We start from the raw sequence: 22,367 nt of genomic DNA, 5'->3' as shown, positions 1-22,367 counted from the left end.
AACAATATGTCCATGATTTCCAGCAACCACAGATCTGCCAAAGATTTATCTCTGTGTGTGACAGGGCCTTTAATTAAGTAACTTAATGGATAGATTCTATTTCTTCACTTCAGATTAAGGTATTCTCCAGGTAGAATAATTTTTAAAGTTAATCTTTCTGCAGGTGTTTTCTATGCAAATCTGATAGCAGCATGATGTAGGGTTGGAGACTCTGATTCCAGCAATGTATCACTTACTGGACTGTTTGGTGCAATTTTGATAGTATCCTTGCTTTTTCGGTTGTAAATGTAACTGTGTATTACCCTGCCTCCACACCTGATTGGCAGCTTGTTGATAATGCAGAGTGTACAAAGAAAGCTGCCAATCAGGTGTGGGGGCGGAGTTATGCCGATTAGCTTGACTGACCTGCAGTGATAATCTCCTGCTTATAAAACACTAATTGTATTGAATATAGAGAAAGTTGCTAAGAAAGTGATACCTCCCTGGATTCAGGCTCTCTGCCCCAATATTATGCTGAATTTAAATTACATTGTAAAAACCTGATGGCAGATTCCCTTTAACCTTTCTACTAACTAAAGAAAAAATAAATGGATTCAATCCGAGATCAATAGATTATCTTACAATGCTCAGCAAATGGAAGTCAGTTAGACTATTGGCTTTTTTGCTAAGTTCATCAATTTTTTAGTCACCCATTCAGTTTTTTTGAGTTTTTTTTACTTATTTTCTTAAAATATAATAAAGGGAAAAATTCTGAAGAATTACACAAATATATCAGACGCAACTAATTCCATAAAGACTACTTATCTATTATTATACATATGTAATATCGAACATATTTGACCCAATTGTTAGAACAGGTTCATGTGTAAATGTTAAATATGCTGCAAAGTATATAGATGTCTTTGCTAAAGTTACTATCCCTCAGCTAGAAAAGTTCCCCATAGCTTTCAGCGTAAAAGGAAACTGTAAATGTAAATAGTTTTTCTAAAAAGCCACATCACATGGAGCATTTGTAAAGCCGTGCAATGTACAGCGTGAGCTGGGAAACGAGCAGTAGATCTCCATACTTCACTGAGCCGCGGAAACTGCAACAGAACCGCAGGTCTTTCTCAAAATTACTTTTGGCATATACGCTGATTTGCCTAATTCCTCTTTGAGTGTCCCAAATAACCTCTGAGAATGTGGTTCAAGGTGTTTATGTGTCAGGACAATATCAAAAATTATTCAGTGGATAAGTTACATGTCATCACATTGAGATTAAAAACTTCTGGTCATTTGTCATAGCCTTGCTGCCCCCTGGTGGCTAAGAATAGGGACGCTGGTTTCTTTTAACGATTTAATTTATGGTGTCTTTAGGATTTTCTTTCCTATTTTGTTACACATTTTATAAAATATTGTCCTTTTAAAGGAAAACATTTATACCACGTCATAATAGATTGTATATAAAATATACTAATATTTTTACATAGCTAATATGCCATTAGCGTACAAAGTGTAACTTGTATAAATACAATTGTTATTGTTTCAACATAATTAAAAAAATACATAACATTAGGCGATAGCTGAATGAATTCATGCTGATACTTAATAACACTAACCTAAAATTTTCTTTGTTTACATTTTTCCAGGAGTAAGTTATGACTTAAAGTCTTAATTTTCTACCAGTTGAAGCCCCTTTTATTCCAGTTTTGTTGCTCTGGTGGTCCCAGCTAGTGCAAAAAAGGAGGATATTTCAAACATCATCTACCTGGCACTGGAACTAATTACTTTTCTTAGTAACTACATTTGTATGAACGGCCAATGACCTTATAGTCCAGTGATTGGATGCAATGGTCAAAGGAGTGACTTACCCAATGTCATTACTTCCAATATATTAATGGGGACTGTGAGGGTAATAAATGAGGAGCAACCTGGGTTTTACAGGGTAAACAATGCTTATTTGTACTTATATCTTTCTATCTGTAGTGTGGATCATCCCGGGATAGTAACTATCTCTCTGTCTCTCTCCCAGTCTCTGTCTGTCACTGTTTGTCTCTCCCAGTATCTATTTGTCTCTCCTTGACTCTGTCTGTCCCTCCCAGTGTCTGTCTGTCTCTCCCAGTGTCTGTCTGTCTCTCCCAGTGTCTGTCTGTCTCTCCCAGTCTCTGTTTGGCTCTCCCAGTCTCTGTTTGGCTCTCCCAGTCTCTGTCTGTCTCTCCCAGTCTCTGTCTGCCTCCTCGTCTGTGTCTCCATCTGTCTCCCCGTCTGTCTCCCCGTCTGTCTCCCCGTCTGTCTCTGTCTGTCTCTGTCTGTCTCTGTGTGTCTGTCTCTGTCTCTTTCCGTGTCTGTCTGTGTATCTGTGTGTATCTCTCTGTCTGTCTGTATCTGTCTTTCTGTCTATCTATGTCTATCTCTCTGTCTCTGTATCAGTCTCTGTCTGTCTCTCTCCATCTCTGTATCAGTCTCTGTCTGTCTCTCTCTATCTCTGTGTCTGTCTCTCTCTTTCTCTGTATCTGTCAGTTTTTCAGTCTCTTTCCCTGCCTGTCTCTTTCCCCGTCTATCTGATTCAAATCTGTCTCTAAACCCGTCTGTCTCTTTCCCTGTCTCTGTCTCTTTCCCCATGTGTCTCTTTCCCGTTCTCTGTCTCTTTCCCTGTCTCTTTCACTGTCTGCCTCTGTCTCTTTGACTGTCTGTCTCTTTCTCTGTCCATTTCCCTGTCTGCCTCTGTCTGTCTGTCTCTGATTCTCTGTCTCTTTCTCTGTCTGCCTCTTATTCTGTCTGTGTCTATCTTTCTGTCTGTCTCTATCTGTCTCCCCACCAACATCTTATTACCTCACACATAAGCTTCTTATACTAAAGGGGGCTTTACACGCAGTGACATAGCTAGCGATGTCGCTCGTGAAAGCACCCGCCTCGTTTGTGCATCACGGACAAATCGCTGCCCATGGCGTACAATATTGCTAACACCTGTCACACATACTTACCTTCCTAGCGATGTCGCTGGGGGCAGCGAACAGCCTCTTCATTAAGGGGGAGGTTCGTGCGCCATCACAGTGACATCACACAGCATCCAACCAATAGAAGGGGAGGGGTGGTGACCAGCCGCACTAACGACATGCCCACCTCATTGCCAGAGGGCACAGGTAAGCTGTTGTTCGTCGTTCCTGGGGTGTCACACGTAGCGATGTGTGCTGCCTCAGGAACGACGAACAACCTACGTCCACAACGATCAACGAGATTTTGAAAATTAAGGACGTGTCAACGATCAATGATTAGGTGAGTATGTTTCATCGTTAACACTCGCTCGGAGCTGTTACACGCAACGACGTTGCTAACGACGCCGGTTGTGCGTCACGAAATCCGTGACCCCGATGACATATCATTAGATATGTCATTGGATGTAACGAGGCCTTAACAGTTTATTTTGTTCCTATAGCAACCACTCACAGCTCCTATTAATAACCTATAGCTCGCAGCTCCATTGACTTTAGTGGAGGCAGTTTTTTTGGAGAGTAACTGTAAAGCGCGGGGTTAAATTTTCCCATCAAAACATAGTCTATGACGTTCCCTGAGTCACATTTGGTGTCTGTGCAAAATTTCGTGATTGTAAATGCGACGGTGCGGATTCCTTTAGCGGGCATAGTTACACACATACATACATACACACATACACTCAGCTTTATATATTAGATCTATACAGTAGTATGAACATATAAATATAGTATTGTTAGATTATTAGATCATTAGATTTCACTATACAAACTGCGTAAAGGAATCTCCATGCACATAGCCTGATTGACAGCTCCTCAGTGTCCCTCTTCTCTGCTGAAATCTTACTTTGCTCAGTGCAAGCTGCAGCGGTCAGTTGGACTGGGTGAATGGGTTAACAAAAAAATTACTTGTACTCGCAAGTTTTCCTATAGTTTAGCTACATTATTAAAATACTCTTGAACACCAGATTTAAACATTATTCTAACATGAGTTTTGTAAATAAGTATATGTAATGCCTGCCTGGAACCACAGACTTCAGCCTGGCTAACGAACAGGCTGGAGGAAACCTGCTCACAAGGCCGGACCTCAAGAACCCCGAAACCCTTTAACCCCTATACAGGGATGTGGAATTACACAGGGCCCCAGAGTTCACTACCTGTGGAAGGCTGCAGTCCAGATGAGAGAAGTAGTCAGGCAGGGTGAAACCAGGAAATGTAGAACAGGGACAAAATCGGCAGACTAGGACGTAATCAGAAAACCAAGCAACGGTCAAATCCGGATCTGGCAGCGAGGTACAAAAACAGCAGGCAGGAGGGTAGTCAGAGAAGAGGCTGAGTTCAAAACACAGGGATCACTATTCAGAACAGAGCGATTACCAGGACGCAGGAATACAGAACTATCCCTGGCAATGACTAGCAGGCAGGAGGGGGAATTAGAAGGGTGTGGTGTCTTCCCACTAACTGTAGCTGAATAGTGGTAACTTCAGCTGGAAGACACACGCCACCTACAGTCAACCGGTGGTACTGCAGGTCCAAGGAAAATCCAGCTTAGTGGATGAGTGGAGCCTATGACCAACAGAGCCACAGGCACAGACTCCTCTCCCATCACCAGCACAATCCTGGTGATCGAAACAGAAGTCGCAGAAGCAGACTCTGGTGGGGATGTGACAGTATGCCAGCCTCATTATGCCTAAGAAATCAGTTTAATGCAATTTGTATTGTGAAAGGTTGTGAAACTTCTGCTTTAAAATAATTAGGTAGTGAGTAGAAAATGTTTTGTTCAGCACCAGCATAATTAAAATCTCAATTTATTTGTAATCATGAGTCAATAGAAAAATAAAAATTTAATGGAAGTCGATGACATGAGTACAGAGCAGGTACTGATGCGTTCCAGATGACTAAGGATGACTAAGGATGATTTTGTCCGAAACGTTTCCGCTGCCTGCCCTGTACTCATTTCATCGACTTCCACTGAATTTTTTTTTCTCATTATTTTAAATATATATAAAAAATATATTTAAATTTAATTATGCTGGTGCTAGATCAAACTTTTTCTACTCACTTCCTTTGAAACTTGTAAACACCAGCCATGAAAATCCATTCACCTGCATTTGTTAATGATAGATATTCCTTGGTGAGCTGATACTCTGTTGGATTTAGTGGGGACTGATATAATTTTTTTTCTTTATATTTCTTAATATTACTAATGATGAGTGAGCACTGAAATGCTTGAGTGCTCGGTACTCGAATTGAGCAGGTCAGAAGCTTGCATGGGCTCAAGTAACGAGTATAATGGAGGTCAATGGGAAACTCAAGCATTTTTTCTGGAAAATCTCTTTCTTTCTACTGGGTGAGGAGTCGAGTATGTCAAGCACCTACAAGATACTTGGTCAAATATTGAGCATCTCAAGCAACCTGATGCTCAATTGAGTACTGAGCAGTGTGGAGCACCCTCACTCATAACTAATTAATAGGAATGAGTGAATGTATTCGCCACTATTCGGTATCCGACGGATAACAGGCTATTCGCACCATTCGGTATCCGACAAATAAAACTACATCTGCTCTGACACTTTCAGTTTCATTTTTGACTCCCTGGCACTGGTTTTCCAGCCTCCAGGTCTGGCGTAAACCACAGAGGGGGGGGCGGGAAGAGAGAGAGAGAGGGAGAGAGAGAGAGACAGAGAGAGAGAGAGACAGAGAGACAGACTGTTCCCGTACTGTTTATGCCTTTTCCCCAGTCACCACAGCTCGCCATTAGGTCCATCGTGAAATTATTCTGGTCTCCCATAGACTTACATTGGGCATCCAATATTCGCGAATAGTCGAATAGCGATGTCGTATTAACCAGATATTCGACAAAGTGAATATTAGGGTATTTGATCATCCCTACTAATTACTACTAAACATTTCTAATTATTTTTCAATATTTTTAATATTTAACAATTTTACCAAAATAGTTTTAGCAAAGTTTCTCACAAAATCACATAAAAAAAGGAATTTTGACAAATAAGTAAAAGAATCTGCAGCATAAAAAGTCAAAACACCTCACTATTTAACCCCTTCACCCCCGGCCACTAAAACACCCTAATGACCGGGCCATTTTTTGCAATTCTGACCAGTGTCACTTTGACAGGTTATAACTCTGGAACACTTCAACGGATCCTGGCGATTCTGAGATTGTTTTTTCGTGACATATTGTACTTCATGTCAGTTGTAAATTTCGGCCGATACTTTTTGCGTTTATTTGTGAAAATTTAGGAAATTGTGCAAAAATGTTGACAATTTCGCAATTTTCAAACTTTGAAAATTTATGCCCATAAATCTGAGAGATATCTCACACAAAATAGTTACGAAATAACATTTCCCACTTGTCTACTTTACATCAGCGCAATTTTCGAAAGAAATTTTTTTTTTGTTAGGAAGTTAGAAGGGGTCAAAGTTCATCAGCAATTTCTAATTTTTCCAACAAAATTTACAAAATAATTTTTTTAGGGACCACATCACATTTGAAGTGACTTTGAGAGGCCTAGGTGACAGAAAATACCCAAAAGTGACCCCATTCTAAAAACTGCACCCCTCACACTGCTCAAAACCACATCCAAGAAGTTTATTAACCCTTTAGGTGCTTCACAGGAACCAAACCAATGTGGAAGGAAAAAATGAAAATTTTACTTTTTAACACAAAAATGTTACTTTAGCCATAAAATTTTCATTTTTACAAGGGAGAAAAGAGAAAGTGCACCCTACAATTTATTGTGCATTTTCTCCTGAGTACGCTGATACTCCATATGGGGTAAAAATCAATTGTTTGGGTGCACGGCAGAGGTCGAAAGGGAAGGAGCACCATTTGAATTTTTGAACGCACAATTAGCTGCACTCATTAGCGGACGCCATATCGGGTTTGAAGACCCCCTGAGGTGCCTAAACAATGTAGCTCCCCCACAAGTGACCCCATTTTGGAAACTAGAGCCCTCAAATAATTTTTCTAGATGTTTGGTGAGCACTTTGAACACCTGGGGGCGTCACAAAAGTTTATAAAGTTGAGCTGTAAAAAGAATTTTTTTTTTTTTACCACAAAACTGTTGCTTCAACTAAGTAGCTTTTTTTTTTCCACAAGGGTATCAGGAAAAAATACACCATGAAATTTATAGTGCATTTTTCCTGAGTACGACAATACCTCATATGTGGTGGAAAGTAATTGTTTGGGCGCATGGCGGGGCTCAGAAGAGAAGGAGCACCATTTGACAGCAAAATTTGTTTGAATCATTAGCGGATACCATGTCACGTTTGGAGACCCCCTGAGGTGCCTAAACAGTGGAGCTCCCCCACAAGTGACCCCATTTTGGAAACTAGACCCCTCAAGGAGTTTATCTAGATGTTTGGTGAGCCCCAAGGGGCTCCACAGAGGTCGATAATGTTGAGCCATGAATACAATTTTCTTTTGTTTTACCACAGAACTGTTACTTGAACCAGGTAGCTTTTTTTTCACAAGGGTATCAGGAAAAAATGCACCATAAAACGTATTGTGCAATTTCTCCTGAGTATGCAGATACCTCACATGTGGTGGAAAGTAATTGTTGGGCGCATGGCGTGGCTCAGAAGAGAAGGGCACCATTTGACAGCAAAATTGGTTGGAATCATTAGCGGACGCCATGTCACGTATTTAGACCCCCCCCTATGGTGCCTAAACAGTGGAGCTCCCCCACAAATTACCCCATTTTGGAACTAGATCCCTCAAGGAATTTATCTAGATGTTTAGTGAGCCCCTTGTACCCCCAGGGGCTCCACTGAAAGTTGATAACGTTGAACCGTGAAAATTATTTATTTTTTTTTAAATTTTTGCAGCAACAAGGTAGCTTTTTTTTTTCTTTCTACAACGGTATCAGGAAAAAATGCACCATAAAACGTATTGTGCAATTTTTTCCGAGTACGCAGATACCTCATATGTGGTGGAAATCAATTGTTTGGGCGCATGGCAGGGCTCAGAAGACAAGGAATGCCATTTGACTTTTCAAACGCACAGACGCAGTGCACTGATCGGCCGCTGCAGGTGGCACGGTCGGATGAGATACAAAAAGCGCTGGGATACGGTAAAAAAACAAAAGTCACGCCAAAAATTGAGCAGGGATGCTGATCCGCGCTCAGCGGGACACACGGACAGATGCGATACTTTTTTTTCCGTATCCCCGACGCTTTTTGTATCGCATCAGTCCGTGCGTCCCGCCGAGCGCTGATCAGGGATGCACATAACGGATCGGCATCCCTGCTCAATTTTTGGCATGACAAAAAGCTTCGGGGATACGGAAAAAAAAGTCACGACAAAAATTGAGCAGGGATGCCGATCCGTTATGTGCATCCCTGATCAGCGCTTGGCGGGACGCACGGACTGATGCAATACTTTTTTTCCGTATCCACGACGCTTTTTGTATCGCATCAGTCCGTGCGTCCCGCCGAGCGCTGATCAGGGATGCACATAACGGATCGGCATCCCTGCTAAATTTTTGGCGTGACTTTTTTTTCCGTATCCCCGATGCTTTTTGTCACGCCAAAAATTGAGCAGGGATGCCGATCCATTATGTGCATCCCTGATCAGCGCTCGACGGGACGCACGGACTGATGCAATACAAAAAGCGTCGGGGATACGGGAAAAAAAAAGTCCCGCCGAAATTTGACCACGGATGCAGATACGTTATCTGCATCCCTGATCAGCGCTCGGCGGGACGCACGAGGTGTAAAAATGGACAGGGGATGGAGGAAAAAAAGAAAAAAAAAAGTTATACTCACAGTACCCAGAGGAGTAGCAGGAGGAACAGAAGGCAAGCGAGATAGACAGCTGTACAGGAGCCGCAGGCAGGAAGTTGGACAGCTCAGCAGAAGACCCAGGAAGAAGGACCCAGCGATGGAGGCAGATGTGATCGGCCGGTGAAGACAGGTAAGAGGACGTCGGGGGGACAGCAGAAGGGGGGGGACAGCAGAGGGGGAGAGCAGAGGGGGAGGGGGAGAGCAGAGGGGGAGGGAGATGCCGGAGGAGCTGCAGAATAGAGATCACGGGGGAGGCCGGCAGATCGGGATGTCGGGGGGCAGATCGGGATGTCGGGGGGCAGATCGGGATGTCGGGGGGGGGGCAGATCGCAGGAGGGCACGGGCAGGGGCCATTACGGGAGCGCGCAGGAGCAATCACAAGAGCGCGCAGGGGCTGCAAGGAGAGCAGAGGAGGAGGGATACCGGAGGAGCTGCAGAATAGAGATGGCGGGGGGCAGATTGGGATGTCGGGGGGGGCAGATCGGGAGATGTCGGGGGGGCAGATCGCAGGGGGGCACGGGCAGGGGCCATTACGGGAGCGCGCAGGAGCAATAACAAGAGCGCGCAGGGGCTGCAAGGAGAGCAGAGGAGGAGGGAGATACCGGAGGAGCTGCAGAATAGAGATGGCGGGGGGCAGATCGGGATGTCGGGGGGGCAGATCGGGATGTCGGGGGGAAGATTGGGATGTCGGGGGGGCAGATCGCAGGGGGGCACGAGCAGGGGCCATTACGGAAGCGCGCAGGGGCTGCAAAGTGAGCACAATACTCACCGCTCCTGCTCCGTGACAGCAGCGGCAGCAGCAGCGGTGGCGTGGTACCTCTAGTACCAGCCAGTGCTGCACGCTGCAGACATGTTGGGGGAGGGTCCCCAGACCAGCACAGGCCTGGGGAGGGCGGCCACCGGCAGATCAGACCGCCCCACTGCACACTGATTGGAGCGATTGCGCGTCATAGCACGATCGCTCCAATCAGTGCTGCAGGGGCTGGGGGCAGCATGTTTGAGATCCACCTATGATCTGCTGTACCTGCTACAGCACATCATAGCCGGATCTCACAGTATCGCACTATTTCCGGCATTATTTTTACCGAAATCAGTGTGAAAGATGTGGTTGGCGGTTCAGATTTGAACAGCCAATCACATCGATCGTCGATGGGGGGTGGCGATGCCACCCCCCCTGGGGTGAAGCAAAGGTCCCCTGCTGTAAGAAACAGCAGGGGACATCATTTGAAAGCCGTTGCTATGGCCACGGCAATCAAATGAACTTTAGGCCGTAAAATTACGTCCCTGGTCGTTAAGTCACGTTAAAATAGGACGTAATTTTACTGCCCGCGGTCGGGAAGGGGTTAAACCCTTAACTACCCGGAGAGTTTCTGTATTTTGTTTTCATTTCTTCCTTCCTTTCTTCCAAGTGCCATAACTTGTTTTCTACGGGACCAGTTGCATTTCTAAATGTCTTTCTGCTCAATATTGTACTGCAAAATGGGAAAACTTTCCAAATGTGGTGAAATTACAAAAAAGTGCAAATGCACTATGGTTTTGGGATTTTCTGTACCATGTTCACTATATGGTAAAACTGACCTGGTAGTATGATTCCCCAGGTCTATATGAGTTTGTAGATATCAAAGATGTATAGATTTACTTTTATCTAAGTAGTGAAAAAAAATTCAAAATTTATAAAAAAAAAATTATGCTTTTGTCAGCATTTTCAGAGACCCTCAATGTTCTCATTTTTCAGGATCTGGGTTGTATTATGGCTTATTTTTTGTGACTTTGGCTGGTGTTTTTAATTGTACCATTTTTGAGTAGACATAATGTTTTGATCACCTGTCATTGCATTTTAATGTTTAATGTTGTCAAAAAAACATAACTTTGGCTTTTTATTTTGTTCTTGCTACACCGTTTACCATTCAAAGTAATTGATTTTATATTTTGATAGATCGGGTATTTCTGAACACTTTGATACCAAATATGTGGATTTTTTTATTGTTTTATTTTCAATGTGTCAAAAAGGGGGTGATTTGAACCTGTAGTTTTTTTCATGTTTTTTACAACTTTTTTAACATTATTTTTATTAATTTTACTAGTCCCCTACTTTATGCCTGTACCATCCAATCGCTTCTGCATCAACATCGTGCTCATCAGCAGAAATGCTGATCTCCTGTGAATGCTGGTTCTCTGCCATAATTCACATGAAGTTAGTCATGACAGTGACAGAGGTCATCATCTGACCCTGTCTGTCATGACAAGCCATTGGCACCCTGTGATCACATTACAGGCCCGCCGATGTCAGAAGGAACAACACGATCCACGCCAGAGCGCGTTAAATTACGCTGTCAGAGTTTGACAGCGCAATCTAGGAGATCCACCTGTGCCTGTTAGCTGCACATGTCTGCTCATCAGATCAGCAGACATGTGCGAGGAAAGATGTGGGCTCAGCACGTGAGCTTACATCAAAGGGAGGCAGACGACCTAGGACATACGTACGTCCTAGGTCGAACAGAGGTTAAAAGGGTTGTTCATTGAAACAAGATATTATCGACGTGATAGGTCATAAGTTACTGATTAGTAGAGGCCTGCACACTAGGACTTGCTCCAAGATCAGGACTGGAATATTTCTAGCCCTGACAGTTTACTTTAGTCTCCATTACAAAAAAAAGTGACAGCTCTATTGCATTAATTCTCTATGACATTACTATAAAACTTAGCACAGCAGTCAGCAGCTCCATAGGAAAAAAGAGAGATGCAGGCGGAGTAGGTGCACTGTGGCTCCATTCTAACGGGGATAAAAGTGCCCTGTTAGGTTGATTGGTGTAGTTCCAAACTGGGGACAATACCACTCTGACGACTAAACCAAAAATCTAGACCCTGATGGTTTCTCATCACCACACTCCATTTGGATCACGTATCTCATTCTACTTGTGGCTTCTGTACTTTAAGCTCAAGTCCATGTGTCAGCTAAGACTATGAAATGTATAAGTCTCCAATAGAAGCTACATTGTAAGTCGTGCTAGACCCCACTACTTCTGGTGTATGATAAAGCATGCAGACAGCCTGCTTGCCCTGGTTCAGTCAATTCTCCTACAATAGGTTGATCTTTCCGGCATCATGATGTGGCACACGCAACGTTTAGATGTTGCAAGATATGGAACTCAAAACTCCATACAAGGCAACACTGGGTGCTAAAGGAAAACCTGCAAAAATCAGAACAGGTATATGGAGATATTGAGTGTGAGATCTAAATTATTTACTTTTCATTAGAATGAGGACTATATTTAAAGGGGTGGTTCAGGAATTGTTTTTTAATATGTGCTTAACCCCTTCATCCCCCGGCGATTTTCTGTTTTTCTTGCGTTTTTTCAGCTCCCCTACTTCCGAGAGCTGTAACTTTTTATTTTTCAGTCAATCCTGTCATCAGAGGGCTTGTTTTTTGCGAGACGAGTTCTACTTTTAAATGAAACCATAAGTTTTACCATATAGTGTACTGAAAAACAGCAACAAAAATTCCCAAGTGCAAACAAAATGCAAAAAGTCTGATTGCATGATTGTTTTTGGGATAGTTTATTCACAGTGTTCAATATATGGTAAACCTGATGTGTCAGTGTGATGTCTCAGGTTGGTATGAGTTCATAGACACCAAACATGTATAGGTTTACTTTAATCTAAGGGGTTAAAAAAAAATCAGAAGATTGTCCAAAAAAAGGTGCACTTTTTAAGTCATTTTCCGTGATCCGTAGCGTTCTCATTTTTTTAGATCTATGGCTCAGTGACAGCTTATTTTTTTGCGTCTTGAACTGATGTTTTTAACGGCACCATTTTTGGCAGAAGCGCCATTTTGATCGCCTGTTTTCACATTTTGTGCAAAATTTGCAGAGATCAAAAAATTTAATTTTGGGGTTTGGAATTTTTTGCTACTAAGCCGTTTACCTATTAGTTTAATTGATTTTATATATTGATAGATTGGGCATTTCTGAACGCGGCAATGCTAAATGTGTGTATATTTTTTTATTTTTTTAACCCTTTAATTTTCAATGGGGTGAATGGGGGGTGATTTGAACTTTAAGGTGTTTTTATTTTTATTTATTTTTTAAAACTTTTTTTTAACTTTTTTTTATTTTACTAGTCCCCCTAGGGAACTATAATGATCAGGAGTCTGATCGCTCTTCCATTTCTCCAGATCACTCTAAGTGATACATCGTTAGATTCAGAATCTCTTTGACTATGTCATGATTCTCTTAGATGTAGAAAACACCTGCTGACAGATTCCCTTTAAGTGGTACAAAAAAACTCTCAGAGGACTAACATATGAACATCAAAGTGGATTTACAATATGAATAAATAAAGACAGTTTTTCAGGTGTTCCCTAAAAAGCGTTATTTGTGCCTACCCTTAAGGTGGAAACTTTTTCACTTTGAGAGACAGTGTTCTTTGCAGATTGGCAATGTTAATACATATATAGAGGTGTTGTGTTGTACTGTGCGCCTTTTGGTGTCTGGTTTCATTATATGATGGGCCAAGGTACAAAGCAATACAACTTTGACTACAGTTAAAGGATTGATAGAGTGTGTGCAACAGCATAGCTTCATAGAGAATCAGACACTGACATGGGTGCATACTTTATGGTGCTGGAATGTTGGGTATGAATAGGGCTAAATAGGAGCCCTTTCACACAAACCCCATAAGCCCACTTACTATCTCACGCGACAATTCTGTATGCTCTGGCACACATAGGTGTATACTAATATTTTCTGTCTAGAACAAGTGTACACTAGTGTTGAGTGAGTATGCTTGTCACTACTCGGTACTCGCACGAGTATCACTGTACTCGGGCTACTCGGCGGGGACCAAATAATCTTGCGATACTCGTGCTGTACTCGTGGTCTTCATCCCTGCATGTTGGCGCTCTTTTGAGAGCCAGCCCTCATGCAGGGATTGGCTGGAAGACCACTGCAATGCCAAAGCCCTGTTAGTTGTGGAATTGCAGTGACTGGCCGGCCTGCACAGCGTGACCGAGCCTTTATACCGGCGGGCGCGCTGTGCTCTGCACACAGCTATCCAGACAGTCAGTGCAGGGAGAGTGTTGCTGCTTTAGGGAAAGGTTTGCGGCCCTTTATAGTTATTTCCGTAGCAGGGCTGCAAACAGTGTGACCAGACGTCCTTCTCAGGACTATTGTAGTTGTATACAGGCAGGCAGGGAATAGCCAGGTCGGAGTACAGGAGCAGAGTCCTTCTCAGGACTATTGTAGCAGTATACAGGCAGGCAGGCAGGCAGGGTATATAGCCATTCCTAGTGGTGACCGTATACCAGCCTTCATCATATCTGGGGCTGGTGTACACAGTCTAAAACAGTCCTGATAGTGTCAGACTTCTCAGTAATTGTCGCTCCTAAAAACCTGTTAGGTTCTTATTGCGTCCGTGCTTGCATTTAAAAACCGCACGTGTGTGCCTGTCGGTGGCAGCGTACAGGTGCACTTAATTGTGTTTTGCACAAACTATTATATAACGCACAAGTCTAGTGAATAATACACGTCAGTCAGCAGTGTCTGATAGTGTCAAACTTCTCAGTAATTGTCGCTCCTAAAAACCTGTTAGGTTCTTATTGCATCCGTGCTTGCATTTAAAAACCGCACGTGTGTGGCAGTCGGTGGCAGCGCACAGGTGCACTTGTGTGCGTTTTGCACAAACTAGTATATAATGCACAAGTCTAGTAAATAATACACGTCAGCAGTGTCTGATAGTGTCAGACTTCTTAGTAATTGTCGCTCCTAAAAACCTGTTAGGTTCTTAGTGCGTCCTTGCTTGCATTTAAAAACCGCACGTGTGCCTGTCGGTGGCAGCGTACAGGTGCACTTGTGTGCGTTTTGCACAAACTTGGATATAACGCACAAGTCTAGTGAATACACGTCAGCACAGCATTGCAAAATGCGCAAGGGCGTTGGCAAAGAACAAGGAAGTGGACGTGATGGTGGTGCAGGCAGAGGCCGAGGTCGTGGGCAAGCTCTAATTTCGCCACAACAAAGGGCCACATCTACTCGCTCGCATGTCCTGTCCCAAATTCTTGGAGACCGCAGCAGTACACCGCTCTTGAACCAAGACCAGTGTCAACAGGTTGTTAGTTGGATAGCGGATAATGCTTCCAGTCAGATTGGCACCACCACAAACACTCTATCTTCCACACGGTCAAGAGTCAGTAGCCGTAATACTGCACCGCACATTTCAGTACCTGATCCTCCTTCCTACCACCAAGCCGAGTACACGTCCACGGACATTACTGATCCCACACTTGGACACTCGGAAGAGCTGTTCACGTTTCCATTCGCACATTCTGGCCTCTCGCCAGCTCCTGTTGAAGTGGGTCATGACGAGATCGTATGTATAGATGCCCAAATATTTGAGCAGCCACATTCTCACGAAGTTGGCTCCGTGTCTCAACAAGGGGTGGACGATGATGAGACACAATTGTCAGGAAGTCAGGAGGAAGAGCAGGGTGCAGAAGAGGAAGATGACGTGGTGGATGATCCAGTAACTGACCCAACCTGGCAGGAGGATATGCAGAGCGAGGACAGCAGTGCACAGGGGGAGGGAGGCGTAGCATCCCAACAGGCAGTAAGAAGCAGGGTGGTGGCCCCAGGCAGAAGTCAGGCAACCGTTCCCCGGAACAACAACACGACACAAGGTGCCTGTACAAATGTTAGGTCTTCCCGAGTCTGGCAGTTTTTTAAGTTGGCTCCAGATGATTCTAAAAAGGCCATTTGCAACTGCTGCCATGCCAACATCAGCAGGGGTACCAAAACTAGCAGCCTGACCACCACCAGCATGATCAGGCACATGTCAGCCAAGCACCCGACTTTGTGGGATGTACAACAAAGTCGAGGAGCAGTGCTTGCTGATGTCACTGCTACGTCTTCGCTTGTTGTGCATGTGAGACAATCCCCTGTCCATGCTGCCCGCGAACAAGCCTCCTCCGGCCCTGCACCTGCAGTTGCCCACGCAGAAATAACACCATCATCAAGCACGACCTTGTCCCAGCGCAGCGTTCAGTTATCCATTCAGCAAACCTTTGAACGCAGGTGCAAATACACTGCCAACGCCCCACATGCCACAGTTCTAAATGCTAACATTTTGCGACTGCTTGCGCTGGAAATGTTGCCTTTTAGGCTGGTGGAGACAGAAGCATTCCGCAACCTGATGGCGGCAGCTGTCCCACGTTACTCGGTCCTTAGCAGCCACTATTTCTACCGGTGTGCCGTCCCCTCATTGCATAACCACGTGTCTCAAACCATCACACGTGCCCTGAACAATGCTGTTTCAGCCAAAGTCCACCTAACCACAGACACGTGGACAAGTGCTTGTGGGCAAGGCCGCTACATCTCGTTGACGGCACACTGGGTTAATATTGTGGAAGCTGGGACCCAGTCTGAGCGAGGGACAGAACACGTCCTTCCCACACCAAGGTTTGCAGGCCCTACCTCAGTCAGGGTTTCACCCACACTCTACAGCTCCGGAATGTCATGCTCCTCAGCCTCCTCCTCTTCCTGCGCATCCTCATCCACTTTACCCTCCACACCAGTCCCAAGCTGGAAGCACTGCAGCACTGCCTCGACGAAGCGGCAACAGGCTGTGCTGAAGTTAATCTGCATAGGTGACAAACCCCACAATGCAGAAGAGGTGTGGACAGCTCTGAAACAGCAGGCAGATCACTGGCTCACACCTCTGAACCTAAAGCCAGGAAAGGTCGTGTGTGACAATGGCCGGAACCTGGTGGCGGCTTTGAGGCGAGGACAGCTGACACATGTTCCAAGCGTGGCCCATGTGCTCAACCTCGTGGTTCAGCGGTTTCTAAAGTCATACCCAAAGCTGTCTGATCTGCTGGTAAAAGTTCGCCGCCTGTCTTCACATTTTCGAAAGTAACCTACTGATTCAGCCGGCCTTGCCGGCTTTCAGCGCCATTTGCATCTTTCGGCTCACAGACTGATGTGTGATGTCCCCACGCGTTGGAATTCAACTCTGCACATGTTGGTCAGGATATGTGAGCAGAAGAGGGCAGTTGTTGAGTACCTGCATCACCTAAGACATCGGGAAATGGGTCAAACTCCACACATAACACCTGAGGAGTGGAGATGGATGTCCGACCTATGTACCATCCTCCAAAACTTTGAGGACTCCACCAAGATGGTGAGCGGTGATGATGCCATTATTAGCGTCACCATACCACTTCCCTGCCTTCTAAAATGGTCTCTGCTCAAAAATAAACATGATGCATTGCAGGCGGAGCGCGATGAGTTGGAGCAAGAAACAGTAGTGGGTGTGGGTGATAACACAGCCCAGCCTCGTCTCATCACAACGTGCAGTGGAGGACTATGACGAGGAGGAGGATCAAGACATGGAGCAACTCTCCGGCCAAATTGAGGATATGACATGCACACCAGTCATATCCTCGGTTCAGCGTGGCTGGCCAGAGGACAGGGTAGATGAGGAGGAGGAGGAGGAGGACAGCATGTTCAGTCATCGTGTTGATCAGGATACTGAAGTGATGGCTGTTAAGAGTCTGGCGCACATGGCTAACTTTATGGTAAGCTGCCTGTCTCATGACCCTCGCGTTAAGAACATCTTGGCCGACAATCATTACTGGTTGGTAACACTGTTAGACCCACGCTACAAGGAGAACTTTATGTCTCTTATTCCCGAGGCGGAGAGGTCAGCCAAAATGCAGCAGTTCCGGAAGGCCATAGTCACGGAAGTAGGCAAAGCATTCCCCTCACAAAACGCTAGCGTCATAGGTCAGGAATCAGTGGACAACCAAGGCGTACAGCCGAGAGGGGCACAAGTCCAATCCGCCAGAGGTAGGGGAACAGTCTTTAAGATGTGGGACTGTTTTCTCAGCCCCTCACACACCACAGCCCCTGAGGTGCGGGGTAGTGCCACAAGAAATCCTAAGTTTGCCCAGATGCTCAAGGAGTACCTTGCAGATCGAACAACTGTACTCCGACATTCCTCTGTGCCTTACAATTATTGGGTATCCAAGCTGGACACGTGGCATGAATTGGCTCTCTACGCCTTGGAAGTCCTGGCCTGTCCTGCCGCTAGCATTTTGTCAGAGCGTGTTTTTAGTGCCACAGGTGGAATCATTACAGATAAACGCACCCACCTGTCAACTGAAAATGCTGACAGGCTGACTCTGATCAAGATGAACAAGGGTTGGATTGGGCCAGACTTCACCACACCACCAGCAAATGAGAGCGGAATTTAAATTTTGTAACGTGAAATTGCCATGTACCTCCACTCACCGATGGGTACACACTTCTGGACTTTGAATAATCGCTGGACTGCTCCTCCTTCTCCTCATGCGCCACCATGATGACCGTTACAATACTTAGGCCGTTGTTTCAGGTATACCCCCAGTGATACATTTTTTTACCCATTCTTTCAGAATGGACATTACAACGACAGGAGACCCGCTCCTTTGCAATAGGAACAATGTTTTGAGGCCCTCATGCACGTCTCTATCCAGGGACAATGTGGAGCTTCCCAATTTTTGGCTGCCCTGCCAAAGGGCTATACTACAATAGACCCACTTCCTTACAATGGGTACTTCAGGTTTACAGGCCCTCATACACGTCTCTATCTAGGGAGAATGTGGAGCTTCCCAATTTTTGGCTGCCCTGCCAAAGGGCTATACTACAATAGACCCACTTCCTTACAATGGGCACTTCAGGTTTACAGGCCCTCATGCACGTCTCTATCCAGGGACAATGTGGAGATTCCCAATTTTTGGCTGCCCTGCCAAAGGGCTATACTACAATAGACCCACTTCCTTACAATGGGCACTTCAGGTTTACAGGTCCTCATGCACGTCTCTATCCAGGGACAATGTGGAGCTTCCCAATTTTTGGCTGCCCTGCCAAAGGGCTATACTACAATAGACCCACTTCCTTACAATGGGCACTTCAGGTTTACAGGCCATCATGCACGTCTGTATGCAGGGGCATTGGTGAACCTCACAATTTTGGACTGCCCTGGCAAAGGAAAATACTACAAAGACTCACTTTCTTAAAATGGGCACATTAGACTCAAGAGGCCTTCATGTACGTCTCTTCTCAGGGACATCGGAGTGCCACACAATGTTTTCACGTAAAATCTTTCATGTAATCTCAAAAAGTAACATATACCAGCTCTATCTCACTATTGGGTATGTGCCCTTAACATTTCCGCCATGAAAATTCATTTTGGTGTCTTTTTGGAAGGTTTTCTGGCGAGTCCGTAAAAATGGCGTAAAACTCGGATAAAATTGTTCAAAACTGTGACTTTTGAGTGATAAATGCTTCAAGGGGTCTTCCCCATGCTGTTGCCATGTCATTTGAGCACTCTTCTGAGACTTTTGTGACATTTTTAGGGTTTCTACATGCTGCTGGGGGTCATTTTAGAAAAATACTCGGGTCTCCCATAGTACACGAGTATCTTGGGATGCTCGGCCCGAGCCTCGAGCACCCGAGCTTTTTGGTACTCGCTCATCACTAGTGTACACTACCACCCAACCAACATAAAATATTACCAACATTAACGCCATACAGTCACCATACTGTGACCCATATATTTCTGTCATTAAATTGCACATTGCAGTAAAACATCCATAGTAGCACTAAACAATTACAACCGGCCACATATTGCTCCTTCACATCTCTCCTGGCAGCAGCATCACCCTTACTTTACACTTCTCCCCATCATGGTAGTCCCTTTATCATGCTCTACACCACTAGTTGCAGAAGCACAACCTCACTCCCTTTTTGGCATCTGTCTGTCCAGTAAACTTCTACATAAAAAATAAAATTAGTTATGAAATAGTGGTACACAGTACACTAATTCTACAGTATATGCAAAATCACAAATTAAAGGAAACCTATAATCAGATTTTCCCAATATAAAGTATGCCACCACCTTCAAGGCTGCTTTTACAGCATTCTAGTGAGATGCATCTCTTGGCAAAAAATGCAGTTTTCTGCCAGGAAATGCAGGTTTGTGAACTCAGTGAAAGTTCATTGAGGTCCCCTGAGGTAAGGTTACCTGCGGTCACAGGTGAAGGCCATGGAAAGCTCCAGCTGTAACCACAAATAACCAGAGTGATGTCACCATTCATTGCTGCAGCTCAGTCTCTACAGAAGTTACAGTGTGTGGATATGTTCCATGATCACGCTGTGGCTTCAGTAATGTAGCAGTCGTGGGACCTTGTAGTGTGAATGATGTCGGACCTGGTTCTTTTGGGGTTAATAAAGGGATAACAAAGGGTGTTTTTTGTATTTTATTTCAAATAAAGGATTATTACGGTATTTTGTGTTTATTTCTTATCACTTACAGATTAGTGATGGGGAGTATGCCAGATGTCTCCCATTACTAATCTAAGGCTTAGTGGTAGTTGTAGGCTATTATTAACTTCTTATTACCCTGATTGCCACCGTACCAAGGAAATCGGGAAATGTCACGTAATGTTCTTGGATTGTCGCTTCTAAAAATGGATGCGGCAGTCCTGGGCCGCTGCATTCTTCTAAAAAAAAAAGCCACATACGGTTCTTCTTATTTTTATACACAGCCAAGATAAGCACACGGGTGGGGGCTGCAGCCTGTAGCCATGTATGTATCTGTGCTTGTATCAATACAGGGGGGCTCTACACCATTTTTTTAATTATTATTTATTTATCACAAGTATAAGAACACGGACAGCGTTTGTGATTTCAACCAATCAGAGACGCTGTCTCAGAGGGTGAGGGTGTGGTGCAAGGGCAGCCAAGCATAGACGCCGGTAGAATTGAATAGTAGTGAATAAAAAATGAGGAATAATTAGTGGACCTGGAAGTAGTGCTGGAGTCATCGGTAGATTTGGTAAATATGTACTGCTTTTACCCTTTTTTATTTTCTTTCTTTTACAGCCCCCCCATACCATTTTGCAATACATCACTTTTGCCTCTCATTGAATATAAGGGGTTTGGCTAGAATTGATGATCCGATTGGCGATCTTGAACCAATCCAATCCTTGGCAGGCTCACTTATCTCTTCTCTTAATCCCTTCAGCACCAAATAAAGTTTAAATTTCCTCTACTCATGTCAAAGAGAACGTAAGATAGGCTAAGTGCCGTAACCTTCTAATGCCAGATACCGCAAAAGTCTCAGCCAAACAAAATAGTCAGCCTGGGTGTAGGAGTAACCAATTTTACCAATCAGAATGTACCGCCCTGAGAGGAGCTCGGCCGCTCCTTTCCCGGGCCGAGCCGCTCGAGGTCCGGGCTCGGGTTGTCGGTGGCTCGAGCGCCTCCGGACCAGGGGCCATGTTGCTCTGTTAAGGGGAGGCAGTGGGGTGGTGGTGAGGGACGAGGTTCGCAGCCGGGGGATGTGTTGTCGTTGTGCGGGTCATGACGCCACCCACGGGTCGTGGTGACGGGATGCACCACCGCTGAGGCTGGAGTGAAGGGGGCTCCCGGGATTGGTGTTGAAGGCGCAGCCTGGATGTTAGCCCCTCCGTGGGTAGGGGTGGTGTGTCCCGGGGCCCGGCGGGATGGGCGATGATGTTGTCGTGGTGCAGGGAGCCGTGCTGCAGTGCGGGGTTGTGCCCGGATGGCACTGGTGTACTCACTATTAATTCCCACTCAGAGTCACTGGTAAACCAAAGTTCGGGTATGGTCGGGTCCTGCAGCTGGCTGCTTGTGTCCCTTGTGAGGCTGATGGTGGCACCTTTCCCTTGCACCTCTTGTTTTGACTTTTGGCTCCCCTGCCTGAGCAGTGGTAGTCCCCGGCGTTTAGCTGTCAGAAAAGCCCTCGGTTGCCCACATGAATGGCCCGTCGGATGTTTGGCCCTTGGTGGTGGCTCTCACCGGTATCGGTGGGCTGTTGCCCTCTTTCGGGACTTTGGGTGAGGATGAACCCGTGAGCTCCAGACTACAATTAGTGAATTTGCCTAAACTCAGTGGCTTCTAAGCTAGGATGGGGTCTGAGTACCCGGTTTCTGGTGCTCCGGTAAACGGTTTGACTCCCCGGTTCAGGGCCGGCGGGCTCCCACCCTGGCCCGGTCCCTACGGTTCCGCCGGTTGCTAAACCGGTACTCCTGCAGGCGTCCACCACCGTCTGCCTGCCTGAAGTTACGGGGATCCCAGGATCCAACCTGGAACCCTGACAGCTTTTCTCCTCACACCTCCTGTCAACTCCAACTCTCCTCAGACTCTCCTCAACAACTAACTGTTTGAATCTCCTGCCTCAGGGACTGTAGTCTCTTCGGTGGGCGTGTATTTCCACCTGACTCCGCCTACCTGGTGTGCCCTACTGGCCCTGAGGGAGGCATCAGGTCTCCCTTTTGGGTGACAGGTGTGGTCTCACAAGGGGTGCGGGGGGTGTGTGATGTGGTGGTTGTTGTTACCTGTGACCCCTGGGGACCAGGGCATCACAAGAACAAGTGAGAATAGTCATAATTTCCAAATGTAGGCTGAAACACAATCATTAAATCAGAAACAGATGTGTAGTAGGCTTGAAACTGGGAGAGTAACAGGACAAACTCTGCTACAAATTTGAGGTTGGTGAATAATGTTTCATGTCACAGGTCATACACTCTTGCAA

This window comes from Anomaloglossus baeobatrachus, chromosome 10 (genome assembly GCF_048569485.1).
Source record: "Anomaloglossus baeobatrachus isolate aAnoBae1 chromosome 10, aAnoBae1.hap1, whole genome shotgun sequence".
Classification (NCBI taxonomy): domain Eukaryota; kingdom Metazoa; phylum Chordata; class Amphibia; order Anura; family Aromobatidae; genus Anomaloglossus; species Anomaloglossus baeobatrachus.
This window is presented reverse-complemented; position numbering follows the sequence as displayed.